Source organism: Trichosurus vulpecula, chromosome 3, assembly GCF_011100635.1.
Source record: "Trichosurus vulpecula isolate mTriVul1 chromosome 3, mTriVul1.pri, whole genome shotgun sequence".
Lineage (NCBI taxonomy): Eukaryota > Metazoa > Chordata > Mammalia > Diprotodontia > Phalangeridae > Trichosurus > Trichosurus vulpecula.
Genome location: NC_050575.1, coordinates 255,321,831 through 255,349,301, shown reverse-complemented (window position 1 = coordinate 255,349,301; position 27,471 = coordinate 255,321,831). Strand labels below are relative to the sequence as shown.

Below are 27,471 nucleotides of genomic sequence, written 5' to 3'. Positions count from 1 at the left end.
TTTAGTAAAAATATCAGTAGCTGAAATTTATGAAGCGCTTTAAGGTTTTACGAAGTGCTTTTTATGTATTTGTTCACATACCCAGAATAATCATCTCTGTATTCCTTAGTGTATTTTACACTCTTTGGATTTCGTCTTCCAATTGCACTATTGCTCTAGACTTTTAATTATGTGATTATTTCCTGCCACAATGAGAGATTTCATTATTTATCTGTTAATTGCATGTCAGTGAAACATATTTACTATCTTACCTTTACAGTTAAGAAATAAGACATTGGAGAAAATGTGCTCAGTGAAACAGATGAAAAATAAATCTGAATCTTCATATGTTTTCCTGTTGTTGTTGTTTTGTCATCATTGTCATCAGAGACGTAGTGCAATGGTTAGAGTACTGGGCTTGGAGTCAGAAAGATCCATTTTCATGGGTTCAAATTTCATCTCAGACATTTATTAGCTACTTGACCATGGGCAAGTCACTCGACTCTAGTGGCCTCAGTTTCCTCATCTGTAAAATAAGCTGGAGAAAGAAATAGCAAACTACTCCAGTATCTTCGCCAAGAAAATCCCAAAAGGAGTCACAGAGAGTCAGACACAACTAAGCACCTTTTTTACTTAATGCCTTTCAACACCATAGAGAAAAGAAGATGATTTGAACTATGATTTGAACAAAAAGACTGGATATAATGCCAGAGTAGATACTTACATTGTAAAATCTATCTAAAAGTTCCCTCTGACCCAAATAGAATTTTCAAACTGGGGGAAAATATATTTCTGAAGTCAGAATATATATTTCATCAACATAAGAAGTGATTGTTGCATCATATAAGGCATTCTGAAGATTTTTTTGACAAGTTGGAGGGGTGGAGAAAGGCAAATATGATTGTTAAAGTAAAAACAAAATGGAAGAAATCAACATAATATAGGTCTGAATATATGGATCGGCCTAGATTTTTTTTCTCTTTCTGTTGCTCAACGTTGTTACAGTTAAATGAGAAATAATAGCCCTTACTGCAACTTTTACAATATTGTTTTCTAGCTACAACATGACTCCTACTTTAATTGACTCCTATGACACTTTTCAAGGAAAAACTCCTATGTCCAACCAAATCCATTCTAAATTTAACTCAGTAAGTTTTACAGAGTGGCGGTCTTTAGTCAATTTATTTCCACTTGATCAAGTACCCAAATAGAAACATGAAGCAAAAAAATAAAATAATAAAATATAAATACAATATGGCATATGTTGTACTAGATTTCTGGTGCTTCATTCAAAGTGGCTAGAGATTGTTATATCTGTACAAACGAAAAACACTGGAGTATTTCAATAAAATTTGATAATTTGAAAGTATGTGTTGATGATGACAATGTGAATAACTTCCACATGCATATTTCATATATTAATGATTTATTTCTAATGAAGGCATGCCTCTAAGTATAATTTTGTAGCCTTCACTCATACACAAAGAAAAGACCCAGACTTCTGATCTCATCAGCATAGGAGGAAATTCCCTCCACCATGCAGGTAGGCACATTTTATGCAGCTTAAGAGTTTTAGAGTCGCCTTGAGCACTGAGTGGTTGAATATCCTGGCCAGTGTCACATAGCCAGTGTGTATAGATAGATAGATAGATACATACATACATATATACACACACACATATATTATTATATATATCTCAAAGGCAAGATTTGAAATGAGATCTTCTTGGTTTTGAGGCCAGCTCTCTTTCTGTTGTACCCCTCTGTTTCTTACAAGTATATGGATCTATGAATGTAGATGTGTATACATATATGTCTATGTGTGCATACATATTATATGTTTATATTTTATGTATTCAGAGATATATGTATGTGTATTTGTATATTCATATATATGTATATTATGTATATATATTCCTGAGTATATGGATATGTGTATTTTTTTCCTATCTCAGAGTTAAGGGACATGTTTTCTATGAATGTAGCATAGGATGAGGCCCCTCCCTGTTAGTGATTAGGCAAGCCACAATCTCTCTTGGGCTCATTTCCCTAATCAGAAAATTGAAGGAGTTGGATCAGATGACCTCAGAAGTCCCTTCCACCTAAAGATCTATGAACAGATGAGCCTCCCTGCGCTTTAAGGACAATTCAAAAGTGAACGGATACCAGGGAAAGAGAAGATATCAAAAGAAAGATGTTCAGTGCTAGACAGGTAAAGCCAACAATTAGCTTTTCATTATCTTTGGAGGCCAAGATGCCCTTCTATTTGCTCCCTACATGACCTCATGCAAGGCACTCCCTCTCTTTTTGTCTCATTTCCCCTAAATGTAAAATGAATGGTTTGAACTAATTGACCTTGAAGATTTTTTCCAGCTACAAATCTATGATCTATGATTCTAGGGTACTATAGTATTCCTTGCCAGAAAACAGTAGAGGGGAGGGAAGGTATTGAACTGCTTAGACCTAAAGATCTTTCATTAAAGGTTAGAAAGTTTAAGTATTATCCCATTTGAAAGAGAGTATTTTTTAATACTCACTTCTTGTTATCTTATTCTTGTCTATTATTCTATATTTGGATATGATCTTTCTCCTTGTGACTAGGTTCCAGAAATCATCCCAATGTGATTCAGCATGAATAGTATCTCTGAGAAGAAGGAACAAAATAAAGTTGGTATTTACATAGGGAAATAAGATGTGGTAGAGGGAATCAGAGAAGAAAGAAAATTAGGAATCAAATGTCATATATTTCTGAACCCAGGCTTTAAGACCAGGAAGTTTCAACAGGCATACTGTTTTCATTTGAAATGGAGGCAATAATATTGATTGATATGTGTAGGGAGGTGCTAGAGCCAGCTCAAACTGGCTAGAGAAAGCCTATTGTTAAATTTTCTTTATGAATATTTGCAACTCAGAAATCAACAATCTTCACAAATAAGGGTTTGATTTATTGTTTTGTTGATTGTCTAAAATTAAGTGTTAGAGAAAATGTTGATAATGCAGATTAAACTTAAAAGGATGGCATACATCTTGTATTTTTTTCCAAGGGAAAGAGTAGTTAAATATTTACCAGCACACTCTGGGTTGTACCTAAAGTGTTTTAAACCTTAATGTACAACATTTAAATTGTTAGAGATATTTTACTTTACATATTGCGTAAAGGTTTGTATTTTATATGCATTATCTCACTTGCTCCTCACAAGTGCTATGAGATAAATGCTACTGTTATTTCCTTTTTATTGATGTAAAAATTAAGACTAACAGATTAAATGAATTCTTCAGGACCATACCACTACTGAAATTCTGATGCAGAATTTCAGCACCTGTCTTAATATCTCTAAGCTAAGTATTTTTATGCCATGCTATCTCACTTACACATATTCACACATATATCTTTTGAAACCATAATTGTGTGTAATTATTTTCCAGGTCTACTGATGGTATATGCTTTTCAGGCTCAATGATATCTAATTTTAGAATCACAGCCTACATTTGGAACAATACAGTTTTGTTGTTCTTGAGTCATTTTCAGTTGTCTCTGACTCTTTATGACCCTGTTTCAGATTTTCTTGACAAAGATATTGGAATGGTTTGCCATTCTCTTATCCAGCTCATTTTACAGATGAAGGAACTGAGGCAGGTTAAGTGACTTACCCAGGATTACACAGCTAATAAGTGTCTGGGGCAAGATTTGAAATGAGGAAGCTGAGTCTTCCTGACTCTAGGCCTGGCACTCTCTTCACTGTGCTACCCAGCTGTACTTCTATATGCAATATAGTATTAGTCCTATATTATATATGGGGACGCTGAGCCTCAGAGAGGTTAACTGATTTGCTGCAGGTTACAGTTTTCCTCTGAAAGGTTAGCACAAGAGAGATTTTCCTTCTTTGATTAGACTGCCAGAAAGAAAGAATGTGCTGTTTGGTTGAACTAAAAGTTATGGTTCTAGCTAGTAACTATTCTACTGGGCATATCAAAGGTATAACTAGCAATTTCTTCGCCTAGAATAAGGGATGGGTATAAAGTAGATTCACTTTAGGTACATCTGTTATGGGAGAAAGTACCATGAGATGAAAAGGCTGAGCAAGGTAGAAGAGAAATAGTTCTAGTACAGTACTTTCATCACCTTCTAAATTTTTTGCTCTGGAACAAAGCCCAGATCAGTCTACCTTAATTATTATTTTAGTGCTTAGAATAATAATACCCTAAAATTGCATATATACATATATATGTATACATATAGTTGAACTTCTTTCTTGATGTATCATAGCTCTGTTTTTGACCTTTTCATGTATGTATGTAGGGTTGGGAACAAATGATTGCTGATATGCACACATCTGTGTATCAATATTCAGTAATCATGTAAGTTGCCTGTGCATAGGAACTTTGTATAGGCAAATGTGAATTGAGTTTTGCCCTCAAGGACCTTATAATCTATCAAGGGAGTGTATTGGTAATTAAGGTGGGACTTTTTCCTGTTTTAGAATGATAAATTATTAAGTGTCTTTGAGCCTTACTAGGTGCAAAGCCCCAGGTCCACACCCTTTTGCTAACTAGGCACTAAGCTCCAGGCACACACCATTTTCTAATTAGGTGTAAATCCTTCAAGCCCTAAACAGAGTATAAAAACTCAAAGGTTAGCATTTTGTCTGGGGCTCTCACTCATGGAATAGTGTTGATGTGGAGGCTCTGGGCAGCTGTCATCAAGAGCCCCCTCCCTGCCCCCCACTTGCAAAGCCAGATGTTGATGCCTTCCTGGTAACTATGAATTGTGATTTGGCCTGTTTATATTATGTATGACTGTAATTTGTTTGTATTTCCTCTGAAGTTCAGGTTGCTGGCTTTTCATCCTGAACTGAGTGAGTCACATTTGTAAGTTCGATTAAAGTAAGATTGTTAACCACTTAACATTGCTTTCCTTAGTAAAGTAGATCAAAAGAACCTGTGCTAGCAGCTCTTGTTGTTGGCTCATGTTGGTCTTTCACGCCCACAACAGCTGCTGCTAGCGGAATTGTTGCTACAGAGACACAACATGAAAAATGTTATATAGGTATATAACGCACCTGTTTTCTAATCTTTCTGCCTATGGATCCTTTGAACCAACCTCATCATTCTATGCTATTTTTCTTGCTATTATTTAAATACTTGGATGCTGATCTGTTATTATTAAATAGAATACCTCCAAATTTATCAGATTGGTTGGGCCTTTGTTCGAGCCACAGTTTTGATCTTGGAAGATTTTTGGAAAGTATATATTGTTTCCAAAATTCCAAATGGCCTTCAGAAGAGGAATTTTGTTGCATCTCTATTTTATCACTAAAAAGTTTATTTTAGCCAAGAGCTCAGTTTGAGATTTTATACTGAAAAGGCAGGAATTTCATCATGCTAAACACTACGATATTTTCTTCAGTGCATAATAGATGAGGCTTAACCAATATCTCTATGAAGATATGGACTTTTTACCTTACCAAAAATAAGCCTAATACTGTAATTATAGAAGTTAATACCTGACAAAATTGAGAGGAAGTTATTTTTTGAAATGAAAGTATTAGGTTTAAAGCAGAGAGAACAGAGAGCTGGCAATTGGGTGACATCCAAGTGGCACATTGCAAATGAGGACTGAGATTAATGCAGCAAGGCCTAATGTTCTGAAAATCACTGGTCCCCAATTTTACCTCATTACAATAAACCTACAGTCAGAGTAATTAAATCAAACAACCCCAATGTTAAAGCTAGAATCAGTGGGGTGCAAAATGAATTAGAGTTAAGATTTGAGGGTGCAAAAATACAGAATTTCCTTTGCTGGAAAAATTTTAGTGGAAGGAAATGAAAAAGAACTAGATTATGTGAGAGAGAGACAGAGGGAGAGTGTGTGTGTGTGTGCATTTGTCTATGTGTGCGTATGTATGTGTGCACATGCACATGTTTCTTAGCTTTGATCATGGAACTCCCCCAAATTATGAAATATGTAACATGGGAACTTCTTCATGAGCTGGGAATTTTGATCTGTCAAAGACACAGTAGAAATAACACTAGCTTTGGAGTCAGAAGTCTTGGCTTCAAATGCTGATTCTGAGACTTCTATATAGCTATGTGACCTTAGTATAGTTGATTAACCTTTCTGGACACCAGCTTTTTTGTTTGTTGGTTGGTTGGTTTTTAAGTTGTAAAAGTAGGTGTTTTATCTGCTAGAATATCCCTGAATTCCCTTCCAGATTTAGTTCTATGATCCAATGAAAGCCTATGTTCTAGGGAAGAATTCCCATAAGTGTTGCTGAATAACTACCTTTTTTGTCCAGGAGAAAAATGTCAAGAAAAGAAGATTCTAATAAGAGAAGCAGATGAACTGGGGGTGGAGGGTAGAAGGGGATATAGAGCAGGAAGAAACAGTCTTCCAAAATGAACCTCAATTAAGATTTGCCAGAATTACCGAGCTTTTTGTTACATAACAATATAATACTAATACAACAGAAACTTATAGGACTTAAATGACATAGGCCATTCTGTTATCTCCAGAACACATATGGCTCACTGTCCTTGTATGCTATTAGTCACCTAGCTGAATTCTAAGTGGGATCTGTATTTAGGGACTGAATTCTGAACCCTTCAATGACTAACAATTTTGATGGAATTGGGAGGGGGAGGTGGAGTTATTGCTTTGATCTTCTGTTAAATCCTGAATCACTTTTTGATTGTGCATTAATTGTCAGCTTCCTCATTGAAAAGAAATTGCTTTTTAAAAATTCTTTGAGCAAAATGTATCTATGTGAATTTTAGTATAATTTCAATGCCCTCTTACTTAAAGAGAACCATACTCAGGTTAAACCCTCTATACAGGGATAGTTTCATAGGATATATGTCAGATTATACCATCTATATGGGGTAGTTTCATAAGATAAAAAATCTGGAGGCAGAGGGTACTTGATATATTATGAAATCCAGGGGTTTTTTATTTGTTTTGCTTGTGTGTGATGTGTACTCCTTGGTAAAGCCTATGAACCCATTCTCAGAATAATGCATGTACACGCTGACACATACATTTATATAATTAGAAAGTAAGCCTATTATAAAAATGCATTTTTCAGACCCCAGGGTAAGAACACCCATTCTTTTACTATACTTTTTTTTTCACTTAATAATACTTTATTTTTTCCAATTACATGTAAAGACAGTTTTCAACATGCATTTTTGTAATATTTTGAGTTCCAAATTTTTCTCCCTCCCTTCCTTCCCTGTCCCCTCCCCAAGACAACAAGCAATCTGGTACAGGTTATAGATGTATAATCATGTTAAATATATTTTCACATTAGTCATGTTGTTAAAGAAGAAGCAGAATAAAAGGGAAAAAAAACACAAGAAAAAAGGAGAAAATAGCATGCTTCAATCTGCTTTCAGACTCCATGGTTCTTTCTCTAGATGCAAATTGCATTTTTCATCATGATTCTTTTGGAATTGTCTTGCTGAGAAGAGTTAAGTATATCATAGTTTATCACTGCACAATGTTGCTATTCCTGTGTATAATGTTCTGGTCCTTCTTAATTCATTCAGCATCAGTTCATGTGAGTCTTTCCACATTTTTCTGAAATCTGCTTGCTCGTTATTTCTTATAGCACAATAATATTCAATTATATTCATATACCACAACTTCTTCAGCCTTTTCCCAATCTCCTCAATTTTTAATTCTTTGCCCACACAAAAAGAGCTGCTTGTATCAGTAAGGCAAGTGTCACAATATTGATGTTGACCATGAATATGCCTACATAATTCTGTATCACAGAATATAAGAGACTCTCCATATAGAAGGCAGCAGTAAAACATTTATTCAGAAACCAGAGGATCAAATCCCAAAACCAAAAAGTCCAATTCAACATAGCAGCAATTATATCCCCAAACCAGTAAGCCCACTTTGTCATAACAGCAAGGAACTTAAACCACAATATCCCAGCAGGAATCCAAGCCATTCCATAACCTTCTCCTCTGCTTTGGCCTTCCCATAAATACTCACTGACAAATATTGGCTGTCTACTTGCCTGTGTCCTATCCTCCTGCAGTTCTGAGAGAGAACTTAACACCTACCCTCAGAGTATGTATACCCTTTTTAGAGCCAGGGGCTTCACAACCCTTGTGACCTAATTAGAAAAAGGGTGTGGGCCTTACAAGCCTCTCCTAATTGAGCTTCCCTTAACTAGCTCCACTAGAGACCTGTTAATGGGATCAATAGGCGGGGAGATCTTTAATCACATTAATACCACACTGCTATAAATATTTTGTACACCTGGGTCCTTTATCCTTTTTTGTGATCTCTTTGGGATACCAACCTAGTAGTTGCTTTGCTGAATCAAAGAGTATGCACAATTTTATAGTGGATAGTTCTAAATTGTTCTCCAGAATGGTTGGTTCACAACTCTACCAACAATTTTCCAATTTTGTGCTCCAATTTTCCCGTAGCTTCTCCAACATTTATCGTTTTCCTTTTCTGTCATTTTAGCCAATCTGATAGGTGTGAGGTAGTACCTCAGAGTTGTTTTAATTTGTATTTCTCTGATCAATAGGGATTTAGAGCATTTTTTTTCATATGAATAGAGATAGCTTTAATTTCTCCCTCTGAAAACTGCCTGTTCATATCCTTTGACCATTTATTAATTGGGGGATGACATGAATTCTTATAAATTTGACTCAGTTCTCTATGTATTTGAAAAATGAGGCCTTTACTAGAAACACTGCCTGTAATTTTTTTTCCCCAGATTTCTGCTTTCCTTCTAATCTTGGTTGCATTGGTTTTGTTTCTGCAAAAAACTTTTTTAATTTAATGTAATCAAAATTATCCATTTTGCTTTTCAGAATGTTCTCTATGACTCATTTTGTTATAAATTCTTCCCTTCTCCATAGATCTGACAGATAAACTATTCCTTGCTCTCTTAATTTGCTCATGATATCATGCTTTGTGTCTAAATCATATATCCATTTCAACCTTATCTTGGTTTGCAGTGGTGGGGAACCTGTTTCCTTGAGGCCATATGTGGCCCTCTAGGTCCTCAATTACAGCTCCTTAACTGAATCCAAACTTCAAAGAATAAATCTTTTCATTAAGGGGTTTGTTCTGTGAAGCCTGGATTCAGTGAAAGGGCCATACTTGAGGTCCTAAAGGGCTGCATGTGGCCTCAAGGCTGCAGGTTCCCCACCCCTGGATAGAGTGTGAGAAGTTCGTCTATTGCTAGTTTCTGCCACACTATTTTCAAATTTTCCTAGTAGTTTTTACCAAATGGTGAGTTTTAATGCCAGAAGCTGAAGTTTTGGGGTTTATCAAACAGTAGATTATTGTAGTCACTTATTACTGTGTCTTGTTTACCTAACCTATTCTAATGATCCACCATTCTATTTCTTAGCCAATAATAAATACTTTTGATGATGGCTGCTTTATATCTGGTGTGGCTAGGTCACCTTCCTTTGCATTTTTTTTCACTAATCTCTAATTCACTAACTTTTATTCTTCCAGATGAATTTTGTTATTATTTTTTCTAGCTCTACAAAATAATTTTTAGTAGTTTTATTGTTATGATACTGAATAAGTAAATCAATTTGGATAGAATTATCATTTTTTAAAAATTTTATTAGCTCAACCTATGCATGAACAATTGATTTTTTTCCAATAATTTAGATCTGACTTCATTTGTGTGAAAAGTCTTTTGTAATTGTATTCACATAGTTCTTGGGTTTGTCTTGGCAGGTAGACTCCTAAATATTTGATACCTTACTCTTTTTCAGCCCCATTATTTTATAGATGAGTAAAAAAGAGACCAAAGTAGGTTAGGGTATTTAAATTCAGGATCTCTTACATGCATTTAGTTTGATGGTGAAAACATACACTCATTGTTAGCACTTACTTGGTTTAATTACTAGTTTGCTTTATATATTTTTTTAATTAATTTGCTTCCAAGGAAGTGTTTTAAAATCAAAAATAACTTTCAACCCTGTTCCAGGAAAAGCTTTCAGGAAGCACAGCTTTGTATAGGTCAGTGCCCTGCTATTAGAGGTGAACTATCTTCTATCAACCATGTCATAAATTGGGACAAGATGGAGAAATTACATAGCTTCAGGAGTGGACTGTGTAATCGTTGATTTATTTATCTCTATTCTACTTTAAATGTGCTTATAATTAATGTTACAAAGATCAAATCAGACAAAAGCAGGATTATGTAGTGGAGTGAATGTTGGACTTGGAATAAGAAAATGCATATGTGAATCCTCTACTAAAATAACTCATTGATGTAGAGCAAATCATTTAATCTCTTATGTCCTCAGTTTCCACATTTATAAGATGGAAGTAACACTTTTACCTCATGGAGATGTAGTAAAGAAATACTTTGCTAAACTTAAAGTACCATACAGATAGGAATTATGCAGCTAAAAGCGAATGGTACATTTTATTAAGTACTTTTTATGTGCCAGGATATGTGTTAGGTTTGGGGGATAAAAAAAATGAAATATTCCTACCCTCAAGGAGTTTAGATCATAGTGGGGGTGGACAGAGTATATAGGTGAATGGTGGTCAGAGATGAAAATTTTTGCCCATGGAGTCACAGGAATTGTAAGTATAGCCATATGGAAAAATCTGTTGTCATTCCCATTCCGGAAGCAATGGTAGCATTGATGTGAATGCAATTCCTAGAACTAGACATGGAAAGAAGGGTATAGGTGGTATCACTTCAGTACTTTAACTGACAGATTACAGATTAAAACTTGCATTTATTAAAATTCTCCCAGTTACTTTCATATAATCGCTAAACCTAAGGAGAGGCTGAATGGCTCCATTTCTATAATCAAAACATATTCCTTTTTTGAATGAAAAAGCAATGAATTATCTACTTTATTTAGTGGTTACTTTTTTAGACATGTTAAGAGAAAGGGATCTATCTGTATATGTGTATATATTTTTTGAAAATCTTGATTACTTCACTCCTGCTTTAAATATAGCATAATTAGTGACTTAAAATATGATCTATTTATGTACAGAGTTGATAAATCTAATTAAGGTCATTTATTCTTTATAACTCCATACTAATTTAGAATGAGAAAAGTGAATTCACATGGGTAACATGCTGAATGGGCAAGCAGAAACAGCTGTAGTTAAGGAGCTGTCAAAGTTTTATGAGTGATAAGAACATTCCTGGTCTGAAACAGTGTAGGAAACCTTGAAGTCTGGTATATTCTTTCCATAGTTTCTGCCACTCTGTTTTTGTAGTTTTATTAGAGATTCACCCAGAAAGATACCTTTGGCTTATCAAATTCACTCATCTTCACTTTAATTAGGTGGGTGAATGTCTCTAGTTCTGTTTTTGACATTTGTAGGGTGAAAACTGAAGTGGTAGTTGAGGTTTAGCATGTGTTTTTATTTAGCGGTTTTTATTCTGTTTTTTGTATGATTACTATCCACAAAGGGCACAGAATAGCTTGAGTGGGAAAGCAAGGTGATAGTCTGCCAGATAGTCTAGCAAACAGAGTTGATCTATATACATATACAGACATATATGCACATTTATGCGCATATATGTATACATATACACATATATACTCCTATATATATATGTGTATGAATAAATATGTGTATATTATATAATTTCTAAGAGCATACAGAGCACTTTGGAAAGCCACATTATATATGCAAACACAAACATACACACATGTATACACATACATGTATATGTTATATATATATATATAGTTATAAAATATTCAAATTATAAAATGTTCTAGGGCTTATGGTTCCATAATATCAACCCAGAAAAAGAAGCATTTTCCCTTCAACTTCGTGACTTGTACCATCTGTTGATATCACACAATTATGGAAAATGACATCTTACTAAGGAGATGAAAGCAGAAGGACTCCTTCAAGTCAATGACTAAAACACTTCTCCTAAGAGTCAACAGCTTCATCAACTTATTCTTTGATACTTGCAGAGATAGTTAAGGCAGAGAAATGAACCAGACATGTTTCTTTTCTGCTTTCCTTCCTGGCTTAGTATGCACTTCCCTGATTAATTAAGGAATGCATATGCATCAAAGCAAGTATTCTTGGGGGACATAGAAAAGAAGTTGGGAAGAAATATGTTAGCAGGAAATGGCACCTGCCCACAGATAATTTATCATTTATTTATTGTAAAGTAGCAGTTGTGGCTTTAGAGAAAGACTTCAGGTCTGGAAATCAAAAGACCTGGGCTCATTTTATATGTGACTCTGGGCAAGGCACTTCCTTTCTCTTGGACTCAGTTTCTGAATTAGTAAATAAATCATTAAATTTAAAAGGCATTCATTAAGCACTTACTCTACATCAAGGACTGTGCTAAGCTCAGGGGATACAGAGAGACAGTTCTTGCCCTCATGGAGTTCATAGGTGGAGATGATAGATCAGAGGAGGGCTCAGTTTCAGGAAAGGTAGAAAGGCTCAGTGACTCTTAGGTTGTAGTAGTAAGGATTTTGGTATTAAAATTTTGTAATGTTATTTACATCAAGAAATATTTAACTCTTTATTATGTAGAGCAGCTTGATAGTGCCAAGAACTTTGGAGGTGAGAACTTTAATTTCTGGATCAATAGCTGTTTCTGTTGAGGAAGATTCAGGAGGGGATGTGTGGCACTACTGGCTGAGGCTACTGTTGAGCCAGGTCTCTTTAGGGGTTATTCTAATAGGTGGTAATTGTCATTGTGTTCTATAAGCAAAGTCATAGCCTAGGGGTGCAATCTCTTTCCAGGACAATTGAATACAGGGTATTGAGTTGTCTTCACTGTGATCTAGAGGAAAGTAGTGGTCTTGGTGGTGACAGGGGTTTGTGAATTTCCTGCTTGGCAATACCACTTCCTATCTTTCCTTTCAGGAACATTGCTGTTCCACCAAGGCTGGCTGCCTTATTCCCTTGCAGGTATTGATTGGTGGGTTTTATTTTTAGTAAAGGGGAGAGCAGGACTGCTCCCCATAATGTTTGTTCCTTCTGGATGATAGCTCTAGAGGCAATCAAGTTCTCATCTGTAAAATAATAAAGTCAAATTTAGTGATATCAATAATATTTACCACCACTATGATTTCAGGTTTAGTTAAATGATCATACTTAAAACAAATCCACATCCTTTCTAGATATATTCTTGCATCTCTTCTCCCCTTCTTGACTAAATTCTTTGAAAAAGCTATCTATATTGGCCATCTCTGCTTCCTTTCCTCAAACTCTCTTCGAAACTGAATGCAACCTAGCTTCCAACCTCATTATTCAACTGAACCTGCTCCTTTCAAATTTAACAATGATGTTTTAATTTACAAATCAAATGGCCTTTACTCAATGATTTTTTTATGTCTCTGTAGCATATGACACTGCTGATCACCTTCTCTCACTGGATTCTGGTTCTCCTATTTGTCTGCTTCTTCTTACTCACCTTTGTTGTATTTTTTATCCAATTCACACCTACTAAACATGGGGGACCCTGAAGTCTCAATTCTGTTCTGCTTAGTCTTTTCTTTGTACTATTTATCAGTGATCACATCAGGTTCCATGATTTCAATTGTCATCTACATAGAGATGATTGCTGGATCTCTGTATCTATCATTAATCTTTCTCCTTGATTCCAGTTCTTCATAATTAATTGCTTTTTGGACTTCTTAAACTGGATGGCCCAAAATGGAATGGCTAAATAAAATGTGCTATATCAACAAAATGGAAATTGCTATGTTGAAAGAAACAATAAATAGGATCAGACAAGAAGCATGAATGACAAAGGAACTGATATACAGTGAAGTATGATTCTCAGATCTCATGTGTTTCTCAAAATCAGGAAAAAAAACATGCAGAATAACTGCACCCATATAAATGTAAAGAACAATGAGGGCAATGTGATTGAAACCGAATGCTATAAAATTATAATGTTCAACTCTGGCCCTAAAGAAGAGTTATGAGAAAACATCCCTTTCTTCTCTTGCTATACATATGTACGTGTATGTGTGGAATCTTTGCATACTTCATATGTAGGGAATATAACCTGTAATATAAGACTTCAGCTCTTATATGTCAGTTAGCTTTGGCATTCCCTTCCCACCCCACCCCACTCCCCTTTTTTGGTCTTGATTTTTTAATGTTCTCTAGAAGAAGAAAATTAGGGATATAATGGGAAAATTTAAATTATGAAAAAAGATATTAGTAAAATTTTATTTTGAAAAATGAAAGTGTTCAGGATCTGGGTTTAGTACAATGAACTACAGCTACCAAACAATATACCTCATTGCTGAACAAATTATTCAGCAGGGAGTTGAGGTGATGAATAACTACAAATATATCTTTAAAAGGCTAACTAATGTTATACCTAACTCCATATATAACTACCAGATTGACAGCCCCTCCTAAAATAGCAGATTGTTGCTTATAAAAATAATTTGTGACTACAGGTATAAGCTCTCTAGCAATCATGCAGAAAGTCATTCTATAAATCTAAACCTTTTTTATCAATATTCCTTAATTTCTTCTCATTTCAAGTTAATTCTTCAGATTTAAGTATTTGTTAACAAATCCTAAATTTGTTTTTGAGAATTAAGAACAGGACCATGTTTTACTCAGCTCTTACGTGAACACACACACACACACACACACACACACTTTTTTCCATAGATTTTGCTGCATCTGAGCTCATTGTTTGCTCAAGGCTCAAGATCAGAATAGAAGAATATGTTGCCTACATAAAATTAACAGGCTCCAGACCTTCTCTGCACTTCTCTGCTTGATGTTCAGAGAGCAAACTAAAGTATAACTTAAGGACTGTAATTGTTCTCCAGGACAATCACAATGTATGTTATCTTTTCTATTCCAAACCCATGGCAAGAGTGGATGGATATGTGAGAACACAGAGGTGGGAGGTGAAAGGAGGGTTATGTCTTTTCTTTTAATAATCTTTTTTAATATCTCCTAAGGGTATATTCAAATAAAAGTTTAGGTTTCCTAGTCTCAGGTTTATAGTCTAGAAATTCAGGATTATCACAGTATTTTGATAAGTTAAAGCATCTAGAATTTCATTGCTATGGAAACTACCTTTGCTAATTCAGATCACAAGCTCGCTAGGACTTTTATTTTCCTTTATTTTATAACAATTTCTGTCTCCCCCTCCTTTCTAAAGTAATAGAAATAGCCCATAGTATCAAAAATAACTTCATCCCCCTTAATATTGCTACCTTCCTTATCTCTAATTTATCCTGTAACTGGCTATACAAATAGCTTTTGTATTTAGTTGTTTTCTTGCTGTCTCCACAATTAGACTTTGTGCTTCTTGAGATATTAAATGTCTTTTGCTTTTCTTTCTAACCCCAGGGCTTACCACAGTGCCTGGCACATAGTGAGTGCCTAATAAATAATTACTAAGTGACTGATTTATCTTATCAAATTATATGGAAACAGTAATGTGTAGGTCTGTTTATTAGAATGTAATCTTCTTGAGAGAAGGGGATGTTTCATTCTTTGTACTGGTATCTCTCACAGTTCCTGGGACATAGTAGATGCTTAGTAAATGCTTGCTAATTGATTGATTTGTTTTAAATTGTCTTTTTCTTGTTGTTTTTGGAGGGGGAATGCAGGGCAATTGGGGTTAAGTGACTTGCCCTAGGTCACACAGCTAGTAAGTGTGTCAAGTGTCTGGGGCCACATTTGAACTCAGGTCCTCTTGACTCTAGGGCTCATGCTCTTCTCACTGAACCATCTAGCTGCCCCTGTTCAATTATGTTTTAAATGTTCAGAGTGGGAAATGGGCTTGCCCTTTCAGGAGGAATTTTGTGCCAAAGAATTGTAATGGATTATTAAACCACTGGAAACTTGCAGAATTTAGGAAAGAAACTAGTTCTCTAATCACTAGGCATTCACTAAGAGGGAGAGATTGTGAGGATTCAGTAAAAATCATAGACAACAAAACCCTCACCTGTTTGGAAAGAGACAAGCATGTGGTATTATATAGTTTAGCACAGGTGACCACCTATGAGCAACTGGAGAGCAATCATATTCTTTTGTGCCTTGAAGGTCAAGTCATTAAGGAAAGTAGAAGTCATTTTCCCTGAATTAAAAAAAAAGACAAACTAGTTAGAAGAACTATTATAAGAGCTAGAGGACCTAAGTAGGTAAACATCTCTGATAAGCTTCAAGCACATAAATTTTGGCATGAGGCCAACCTGAAGTTAAATGTACCTAGGGAACAGTATCAGTTCAGTTGTTCAGTCATGTCTGACTCATGACCCCAATTGGGGTTTTCTTGGCAAAGATACTAAAGTGATTTCCCATTTCCTTCTCTAGCTCTTTTTACAAATGAGGATACTGTAGCAAACAGTGTTGAGTGACTTGAACAGGTTCACACAGATAGTAAGTGTCTGAGGCCAGATTTGAATACAAGAAGATGGGTTTTCCTGACTTCAGGACCAGCACTCTATCCACAGAACCACCAAGCTGCCCCCAAGCAATGGTATATATGTTTTTAAACACTCAGATCATAAGTAGGAACAAGTTAAACATTTCTTCTTAAAAAACAATAAAGTAAATCAGTGTCAGGTTAAACGGTAATTAAAGTGGTGGTAATGTCCACAAAAGGACAGTCTGGTACTACATTGTGGTATAGAAGTTGCTGAATTCTCAGTACTTTAATGCCCAAATAAAATTTCTAACAGGTCTTTCAAAGCTAGAAAGACTGACTATAATCCCAATGAGATGGATTCTGTTCCAAGTATTTGAAGACCAAATAAGATAAATTGAAAAAAAATGTCATCGCAAAAGGGTAGGCAACAAATGACTTTATTTCCTCACCATAATCACTCACAGAATCATCTAACAAGATGTAGAGAGGTTTTGATATACTTCTGTGAAGAGCCACAGATAAAATATAGGTCCTTTGAAGCAAGTTGTCCCTAGAAATTTGTTTAAGATGGTAATGAACTTATACCAAAACAGTTGTGCTCCTTTAAATCTTGCTCCATATGATAAACGTATTTTTAAAATGTATGATAAATGTTAGTGAGAGTATATAGAAGATTACGCTTTCAATTTTGATAGTTTATTTTAGTTTGAAATACAACTGATTGAATTATGGGCTAATGGGTAATCTATTTTCCCATGTGAGGTGCCATAGGCAGTTGATCAAGTCTGAAAATCAGGGGGGAAAAAATCTCCAGTTCATGAAAATTCCTTGAATTGAAGCCCTGGAATAAAAAAAGTGAAGAAAAATCTTCTGGGATACTCATACCTAAATTTACAAGTACCATGTATTTAAATAAGGAAATAGATATAATCTCAGAATTCTCAATGAACATATAAACTCTGTTCCTATATAATATGTAATCTTGTTACACAGACTGTTGATAAAAAAATTATGGAAGGCCAACATAACTTCCTATGTGTGAACCATTTTATAGAGAAATAGCCTTAATTCTCTAGTTTAATTTCCTTCCTTTAACATAGGAAACAATGCCCTTGAGATCCTTGTCTTATGATAGCACTTTTGGAATCTGCAAACTCATGACTAATTGTTGTATCTGCAATTCTTGACCATATCAACAAGCCAAAAAGTGAATTGCAGCTTTTGGATACATTAATATCTATAAACTAGCCCTTGAGGTTCTGTGACCACAAAGAATTGGAGAAACATTAATAGTCTCTGAAGTTGTCCATTACTCAAAAGTCTCTTATCCGACCACATAAGCATTTTACCTTCCTTGAGACTAACTCTTCACTTGTTCCTAGGATGTGTCTCTTATTCCCTTCAACAGCTAAAGATTGAGAGATTGGAAATGTACTTTAAAGGCAAGGAATAGTGAAATATATAATACAGTGATAAATCATCATATTTATAGCTCCTATACTGGGTCATTACTGTTTCATTCTTATTCAACAGATTAAATGATTCTTTCCACACCATTTACATATACAATAACCAGTAAAATAAATCCAAAGGGGAGACATGGTAAATTATGTAAAAGACTGGCCTCAGATTCAGGAAGGCATGGGTTCAAGTCCTGCTCCCAACACATACTATGTGGATAAGGGGAATCAGTCAATTTCTTCTGTCCAAAGCAACTCTCGGAACTAATTCCAGACTAAGTATTAATCTGCGTAAGTGGAGGGAGATTTCACATTGAGAGTTCCCTACATGAATGAAATCACAGGTTAGTCCTTTTTTTCTCATCTCCCCACCCCCCTAAAAAGGATAAACAAGTTGAACTCATTTGAGACATCACCTTAATTTAAATTCTTTGTCATTGTGAATTTATTTTTGTAAAGCTTCTTAATTGATGCATTTGGTATTCAAAGTAATAGCATTAATCATAAAGATTTCATTTGATATTCATATGGGTATCATAGGTACTCCCAAAGGAGTTGCTCCATTATTTAATATTTGTTAATGGAAACTTAGAACAAGTTCAGTTTAGAATAGATTATGTAACACTCTGTAACAGACAGATTTTATAAAAGGCCATTGAGAAATGCATGATCAAAAAACAGCACACGGAAAGAATGCAGCAAGACCCATTAGCAAATAACAGGTTTGACTTGCATACTGCCTGTCTTGTACCTTGAAAGTGTATCCATTAAAGTTAGCCAGTGACCAGCCATGGATCCATTGTGATGAATGCTGTAATTTTGTTGATGCTCAGTAGTTCCATGTATATTAATGGCAAGAGGGTCTAGACTTTAGTCATTTTCAAATGAAGAAGCAGCAATACACAGATACATACAAACACACATCCCTTTTTTTATTTAAGGATTGTCTTGTCACTTGGAATACAACAAAAGATGAGAGCTCGAACATGTATATTACTAGTTTTTCTTTATTTTTAAACTCAGGATACAATTACAGGAGCACTCAGGATTATTAAAAATTGTTGATCACTATGTATAAACACCTACAATGTGGCACATAAAATATATTTTGACAAATATACAGATTAGATGAAATGCCCATGAAAAAACATAGAGCTCCCTGTCTCTCTGTCTCTCTTTGTCTCTCTGTCTCTCTCTCTCTCCCTCCCCACTCCTGCCACTCCTACCCCAATGAAAGCAAATGCTTTAACTATGCACCTTAAGTGCCAAAATTAGACAAACCCTGCTCAAAGGGAGTTCACACCTTAATATTAGAGGAGACAACACACATGTAAGGCTTCAGCTGCAAGTCTGATGCAAATTCATAGAAGTAACAAGAATGGTAGGGTGGATGGCAAGGCCTAGCCTAGGGATATTTAGTACACATGCCAGAGTAGTCCCCAGAGATGTGGGGACCATAGCAACAGGGCAGATGGTAAAGCATGGTTGTCCTCCATCTCACTGGAAAATCATTTGAATGGTCTTTCCCTTAACTATCTATTTGTATATATTTTGAAATCTGGTACTGGTAGGCCACATTTCTTCACCTTTTTAAAATTGATTCCCTTGATATTCTTAACCTTGTGTTCTTCTAGATAAATTTTGTTATTATTTTTTCTACCTTCCTAAAAGAAGTCTTTAGTAGTTTAATTGGTATGGTACAGAATAAATAAATTAGTGTAAGTAAAATAGTTTTTTTAATTATATTGATTTGGCCTGTCAATGAGCAATTAGTATTTCTCCAATTATTTAGATTTATATTTGTGTAAAAAGTATTTTGCAATCATATTCATATAGTTCCTGGGTTTGTCTTAGCAGGTAGACTCCCAAATATTTTATATCATCACAGTCATAAATGGAATTTCTTTCTATCACTTCCTATTGGATTTTATTGATAATATTTAGAAATGCTAATGATTCATGTGGGTTTATTTATAGGCTGCAACTTTACTAAAGCTTTTATTTCAGCCAGTTTTTTAGTTAATTCCCTAGAGTTCTCTAAGTATATCATCATACGATCTACAAAGAATGCTAGTTTTCTTTCTTCAATGGCTGACTAGGTGGTTCAATGGATAGAGCACCAGACCTAAAGTCAGGAAGACCTGAGTTCAGATTCAACCTTAGACATTTACTACCTGTGTGACCCTGGGAAAGTCACTTGACTCTGTTTGACTCAGTTTCCTCAACTGTAAAATGAACTGGAGAATGACAGACCACGTCTATATCTCTGCCAAGGAAACAAATAGGATCACAAAGAATCAGACATGACTGAAAAAGACTGAAAAACATTTGATTTTTTTGTCCTTCTCCTCCTCTTCTCTTCTCTCCTCTCCTCTCTTCTCCTCTCCTGGGTCTAGGTATCAAGAAAATATTTGCATCATAAAATAAATTTGATGCAATTGCTTCTTTACCTATTTGTTATTCTAAATAATTTATATAGTAACGGGATTTCAGTTCAGTAGCTTTCTAGTCATCGCCAACTCTTTGTGAACCCAGTTGGGGTTTTCTTGGTAAAGATAATGGAGTGGGTTGATGTTTCCTTCTCTAGTTTGTTTTACAGAAAAAGAAACTGAGGCTCTGAGAAGGGAAAGTTTAGGTCCCCCACTAGTATTGTTTTATTCTCTATTTCTTCCTGTAAATCATTTACCTTTTCCTTTAAGAATTTTGATGTCATGCTAATTCTCTATGATGCATTTTTAGCAAAATATAGTTTCCCTGATCATGTCTTCTAATTAAATCTGTTTTTGATTTTGCTTTGTCAGAGATCATGATTGCTACCCCTGTCTTTATCACCATAGCTCAAGCATAATAGATTCTGCTCCAGTCTATTATTTTAACCCTCAGTGTGCTTCTGTTTCAAGTGTCATTCTTCTAAAGAACATATTGTTGGCTTCTGGTTTTTAAGCCATTCTGTCATCTGCTTCTGTTTTATGGATGAATTCCTCCCATTAGCATTCACAGTTATGATTGCTAACATTGCATTTCCCTCCATCTAATTTTCTTCTGTTTATCCTATTTATGTAGAGTCCTAACTGCCCTAATAATAATAATAAAGTTCTTAGGGGTTAAAAATATCACCTTCCCATATAGGAAGGTAAGAAGTTTAACCTTATTAAGTCCCTTACAACTTCTCTTTCATGTTTACCTTTTAATGCTTCTCTTTAATATTATATTTGAAAGTCAAATTTTTTATTCAGCTCTGGTCTTTTTCATCAGAAATGCTTACAAGTCCTATATTCCATTGAATATCCATTTTCCCCACTGAAGGATTATGTTCAGTTTTACTGGGTAGGTTTTTCTTATTTGTAATCCTAGATCCTTTACCTTCTGGAATACTATATCTGAATCCCTATCATCCTGAAACATAGTAGCTGCTGAATCTTGTGTGGTCCTGACTGTGGCTCCACAATACTTGAATTATTTTCTTCTAGTTGCTTCAAGTATTTTCTCTTTGACCTGGGAACTCTGGAATTTGGGTATAATATTACTGGGAGTTTACATTTTGGTATCTCTTTCAGGAAGTGGTAGGTGGACTCTTTCCATTTCTAGTTTACTTTCTGCTTCTACAATATTAGGGAAGTTTTCATTTATAATTTGTTAAATTTCATGTCTACGTTCTTTTTCATCATAGCTTCCAGAAGTACAATAATTTTAAAATTATCTCTCCTTGATCTATTTTCCATTTTTTCTCATGATATATTTCACATTTTCTTCTTCTCTTTTATTTTTTGTTTTTTATTGCTCTTTGATGTATCATGAAGCCATTAGCTTTCATATGCAATTATAATTTTTAAAAAATTATTTTCTTCAGTGAGATTTTTAACCTCCCTCCCACACACATTTGTCCAATTCTGCTTTTTACAGGAGTTATTTTCATCAGTGATATTTTGTAGCTTTTTCCCATTTGGCTAATTCTGTTTTTAAGGCGTTATTTTTCTTCAATTTTTGTTACCAAGCTATTACTTATCCTCATCATTTTCTTACATTGCTCTCATTTCTTTTCCCAATTTTGAGTTTCCCACTTATTTGATTTTTTTTAAACCTCTTTTTAAAATTCTTCCAGATGCTTCGAATCAAGTACACATTTTTCTTTGAGGATTTGCTTATTCTTGCTTTGACGTCATTATTTTCTTCCAAGTTTGTAACTTAATCTTCCCTATCCCCATAGTAGTTTTCAATGGTCAAGTACTTCTTTTGTCGTTTTCTCAATTTTCAGCTTGTTACTTCACTTCAAACTTTATGTTAAAGTTGGTCTCTCTTGCCAGAGTGGGAGTTGGGGAGCACTGTACCAAACTTCAAGCTTTTCACATTGCTTTTTCAAAGTGCCTTTTGGGAGATTCAAAGTTTTTGGAGTTTCTAAGTTGCTGTAATCCAGTTTTGAGGTATAATCACTGGCCCCTTTTAATCACAGGTTATGCTGCTCCTCAGGGCCCCTGGTCCCTTATGACTGAAAGTGATACTGTTCCTCAAGGTCCTTTATCCCTTTCAGGCAAAAGCAATTTTTTTTCTCCTTAGGAATCTTCCTAGCAATAGGGCTCCTTAGGGATTCTGTTCCCTTGGGACCCCAAGCTCTCCTCTCCACCCCAGAGCTGTGACCCAGCAGTGGGTATAGGCAATGGAGTCTCTAAACTGTACCTTATCCTTTGCCTATTGCTAGCACAGGGGTCCCTCATAATCTATTTCTGACCAGTTACAAGATCCCTCTTCTGTCTCTGGCTTTAGAGCTCTTGAAGTGCTATTGCTGCTCCTGTTGCCACCTCCAAAGCCCACTGCTGATATTGCCACCATATGGGCTCTGGGCCATTCCTTCTCCACCTCCCACGAGCATCACATACTTCTCCTTTCAACCTCCTAAGTTGTTATGTGTTGGGGAAAAGAATGTCTCATGCCAGCCTTCTCTAGGCTCTGCTGCTCCAGAATTTTATTTGCGGCATTATTTTAAAGTTGTCTGGATGGGAATGTTGGGAGAGTTCAACTGTTTCCTTTACTTCACCTTTATAACACTGTACCCACAGCCTAACTTGTGGAAAAGTTAAAAAGAACTGATCCAATTCTTTTTTTTTTCCTCTGTGTTGCCAAATAACTTTTTCTTATCCTTATTTTCATTAAGCAATCAAATTGACTTTGCTTCAGCTAAACAACTTGAGAGATATATTCGCTATCCAAGACTACTGGCCTTCCCTTTGTAGAGATGTAGGACAATGCCTAGTATGTGTGTGTGTGTGTGTGTGAATTATACATACATATATGTGTATGTATAATTGACACACACATATATACATACACAAATATATATACACAACACATACATATATGCATGCCTGTATGTATGTATGTATGTATGTATGTAAAATGCTTTGCTCCTGAGTGGCAGAATTCTTAAAGGAACTAGTGCTATTTCCCTCCCAACCACTCTGGTTCCATCGGAGACTGAAATGGAATAAAAAATAATGGTTCCGAATACATTTTGAATGCAGTGTTCCTGATGGAAATACAGCACATTGCGTGATTTAAGGGATTATGATTGAAATGCTAAAGTGTCTTTCCAAAACACTGAGGAGATAATAGAAAACAAAAATAAAAGGAAACAACACACTGGAAGAGTACAAGAAGAGTCGCCATATTGTGATCTATCATAAACCAAAGCAAGGAGCATTAAAAAATTTGAAGATAAGATTTGTACATTTGAATTCCTTTATTTTTCACATAAAATTATACATATACTATCATGAGTCATATATTTCATTTATATTTTTTCTAGTACTTTTAAAATATCTTTTAAATATTCAGAATTTTGCTACCATTACAACTTACCAATAACTTGGGATAGGGGCAGGAATTTGTATCCCCATTTTAAAGATGGGAAAAGAATCTGTCTATAGCATAGATCTGATGAAGATCTGGATAATAGCTCAAGTAAAAGGAAAATTTATTATTAGTTCACTGAATTTCCCATTTGTTTAAAAGGTATAGCTCCCACAACACAGTGTGGTTCAAGAGAAATCAGAAATCAGCACAGTTGGGTTCTAGTCCTGGTGCTACGACCCCCTAGCTATGTGATCTTAGAACCCCACATGCAATTTCTCCTGGCCTATGTCATTACGTTTAAAAACAAAAGAAAAAGGAGAAGAAGAAGAGGAGGAGGAGGAGAAGGAGGAGGAGAAGGCAGAGGGAAAGATGGAAGGAAAGAAGGAAGGAAGGAAGGAAGGAAGGAAGGGAAAGACTAAAAAGAAAAAGGAGAAGAGGCAGTTGGAATAAATAATATCCTTTCAATCTGAAACATTCTATGAGTCTCAAGGCAGATCTGAAGTATACTTGAAGATCTACTTTGGATATTTGGAAATGAAACAAATCAGCAAATACTTTCAAAGACTCTCAGGAAAAAGAGTAGGCTGTGTTATCTTTTTCTGCCAAACAAATAATTCTAATATCTCTTTGTGGAAAGGATAATAATTATTGACTCATTCAGGAAGAAATGTCTTTCCTAATAAAATTAATGAAAAAAAAAGTCTTTTAGAGGACACCATTTTAAATCCAGACTGAGTGAAAATGATTTTTAAAAGATGATAGCTATATTCTATAAAGCATTATAATCTTTTGAAATAGCTATGAAAAAATTATTCAGAGTGAAAGCAAAATAGGTTATACTTTCAAATATTATTTTCATTAATACTATCTTTTAGCCAAGGGATTTTTTAAACTAAAAATATCTTAGAATGAAGAAAGTTCTGAATAAACTTTTCTGACCTAATAATGGTTTTATTCTTTTTAGTTTAGGAATGTCTGATTATAATAACAATATTTTTTCATCTCTTCTTTGAATCTGAAAATTAACCATGTTACAAAATTCTAGAAGGGTTTGGACTAGTATGGACAACTGACAATTTGCAGTGTGACCAAACAAGGAACTTCAGTATCTTCCTCCCTTTCTTCTTGATCATGAATTGTCCCAGGACTCATCTGGGACCTCCAGGCAGTGGTAAGACTCCTCGCCACTAGAGGCACCCTTACCTCTTTCTGCTGGACTGCTTGTGTGAGTGGGATAAGATACGAGTCAACAACTCAATTCTTTCTGTTGACTTGGATAACCACCATGTCTTATCATCTAATTTAGACTAACTCCTAAAGTCCTGAAGGCTTTACCATCTACTCTGCCTCTACATCTTCCAGGAACCCCTTCCCACATTGTCCTACTTATGTAACCTAAGGACGTCTCATTGCTTCATTCTGAAACTTCCCATCTGCTCTCCAAACAAACTTTTTTACATGTGTTGTCATTCAATTAAAGCGTGAGCTTCTTAATAGCAAGGATTATCTATATTTTTCTATTTGCTTATCTAATCGTTAGCACAGTGCTTGACACATAGTAGGCAATTAATACTCTTTTTTCATTTATTCATTCATCTATCCACACTTAGGTAGATGGACCTATGACCCCAACCACCTAAGAAATATTTATTTATTAAGCATTTATTATTTGCCATGTACTATTCCAAGGCACAAGGATACAAAGAAAGGCAAAAAAAAGATTCCTGTCCTCAATGAGCTTTCATTTTCTTGCAGGAGACAACATGTACGTATTTAGGTAGAGAGAAAGTATATGCAGAATTGATGGAAGGTGACCCTTATAAGGGGAAGGTTCTTGAAGTTTGATAGTGGAGAATGGAGAAAGACTTCTGGAGAAAGTAGTATTTGAGTAGTATTTGAAGGAAAACAGGGATTTTAAAAGTTAAAGTTGAGTAGGCAAAGCAGCTATGATGGATTGCCAATGTAAAGGCATGGAGTTCTTGTTATTAAGGTAATTATGTTTATATATTGCTTTTAAAATTATTAAGTCTCATTATGTGTATTATGTCATTTATGATACAGCATTGTGATATTCTTATATTTATTTTAAAAATGAGGAAACAGAGGCTCAGGATAGTCAAATGACTTTTATACACTCACACAGCTTATAAATCACAGAGGCAGTTTTTGAATCCAGGTCCCACCAATATCTGGTCCAATTCAATATCTGCTATGCGATGCTCCCTCCGCTAATACATAGTACAGTCTATCTAAGCCTTTGTTTTTGATGTCATTCTTATCTCTGTCTTTATACAATTATTCTAAAGAGGATCTACCTAAATCCATGAAGTCTTTCCTCTGAATCTTTTAATAATCTTTCTATACCAGTGCACCATTTAGATCATCTGTCTGTTATCTTTCAGACTTTCCACTTGGTTGGCACACTTCCTTCCCTGGGCATATATGTCTTTCCCCCTACTTCTCACATATTAATCATAAGTTTTACACTGTAGCCTTCTTATACTGTAAACCACACTGCCCTTCTTAGATAATGTGCATAAACTACCAAAAGAAAAAATGACAAGGTGAGTAGAGAACTGGTCTAGATACAGGAAGATTATGGATCATCTTCCTTCTCTGATACCAGCTCTGTACCAAACTCTATGGCAAATAAATATTGGTTTTGTGCTGAGTCAGCTATGTTTCAGGGAAATTTCAAAAAAACATTCGCAGAAGAGTGTGGCATAGGGGGTATAAATTTTGGACCTTATTTGGATTTATAACCCCATCTCTGATTTCCTGAGGATTAAACTTCAAGATCCTCACTGTGAGCCAGCCATAGTTTTATTTCCACATTCAGATTAATTGATTCATTGAAATAAATAAGATCTTGACTTATTTGCCACTGAACTGCCTATTTTCTCTTGCTTAATTTCCTCTTCCTAATAGCTAGGAAGTACAAAGAACCACCTTGTGGTAAACAGAATCAATAGTTAAGAGGGTTAAACAAGTTTTCTGACTTTCTCAAATTTGTATTTTGGTTATATTAATCATTTAATGAATATGTCATGGTCACCTATTCTGCATATCACCTACTATATCTTTCCTGCATGCAGGTTCTAATCTCATTGGTGAGATAACACAAGAGAAGTAGCAGCACAGGGCAGCAGCGCAGTGGCAAATGTTTCTGGAAAGGAATAGAAGTATTAGAGATAATATTTCAAAGGGTGAATGATAACAAAATCCTAGAATCTCAGACCTAAAATGTACCTTGAACACCATCTATTCTTCATACCTAACCAAGAATCCCTTCTACATCTTTAACATGTGGTCATTCAGACTTTGCTTGGAGAACTTTCCTGAGGAGGAAGCTGCTACTTCCTGAGACATTTCCAGCTTAGATATGTTCATAAATCAGAAGATTGGAGATTTACAGTTGAGAGGGACCTTTGAAGTCATTTAGTGCAACTCTTTCTTTATACGGTTCAGAAGGCTGAATCCCAGGGAAATTGAATGACTTGCTCAGTTACACAGGTAGTATCAATGGTAGGATTTGATCTGAATTCTTCTGAGTCTAAAGACAGTTTTCTTTCACTCTACCATCCTACTCATGTAACACTTCATAAAAAGAAAAACCAACTGTCAACCATTTTCAGTGGTTGACTTATATGGACAATATGATATAGTAGGAAAAGTACTGGAATTGAATTCAGAGGACCTGGGTTCAAATCTTAGCATTGCCACTCAGTACATGTTGATGTATAACCTTAGACAAGTCACTTAATCTCCATGTACCTCATTTTCCATTACTACACAAAAGTGGTTATTAGACAAGAAAATTTTGAAAG

The 27,471-nt window shown here is 35.2% G+C and overlaps 1 protein-coding gene across 1 annotated transcript in view; it reads left to right on the top strand.

Moving 5' to 3' along the window:
• LOC118843733 (CUB and sushi domain-containing protein 1-like) overlaps window positions 1–27,471 on the top strand; it is a 2,679,416-nt gene that overhangs the window by 39,651 nt on the left and 2,612,294 nt on the right.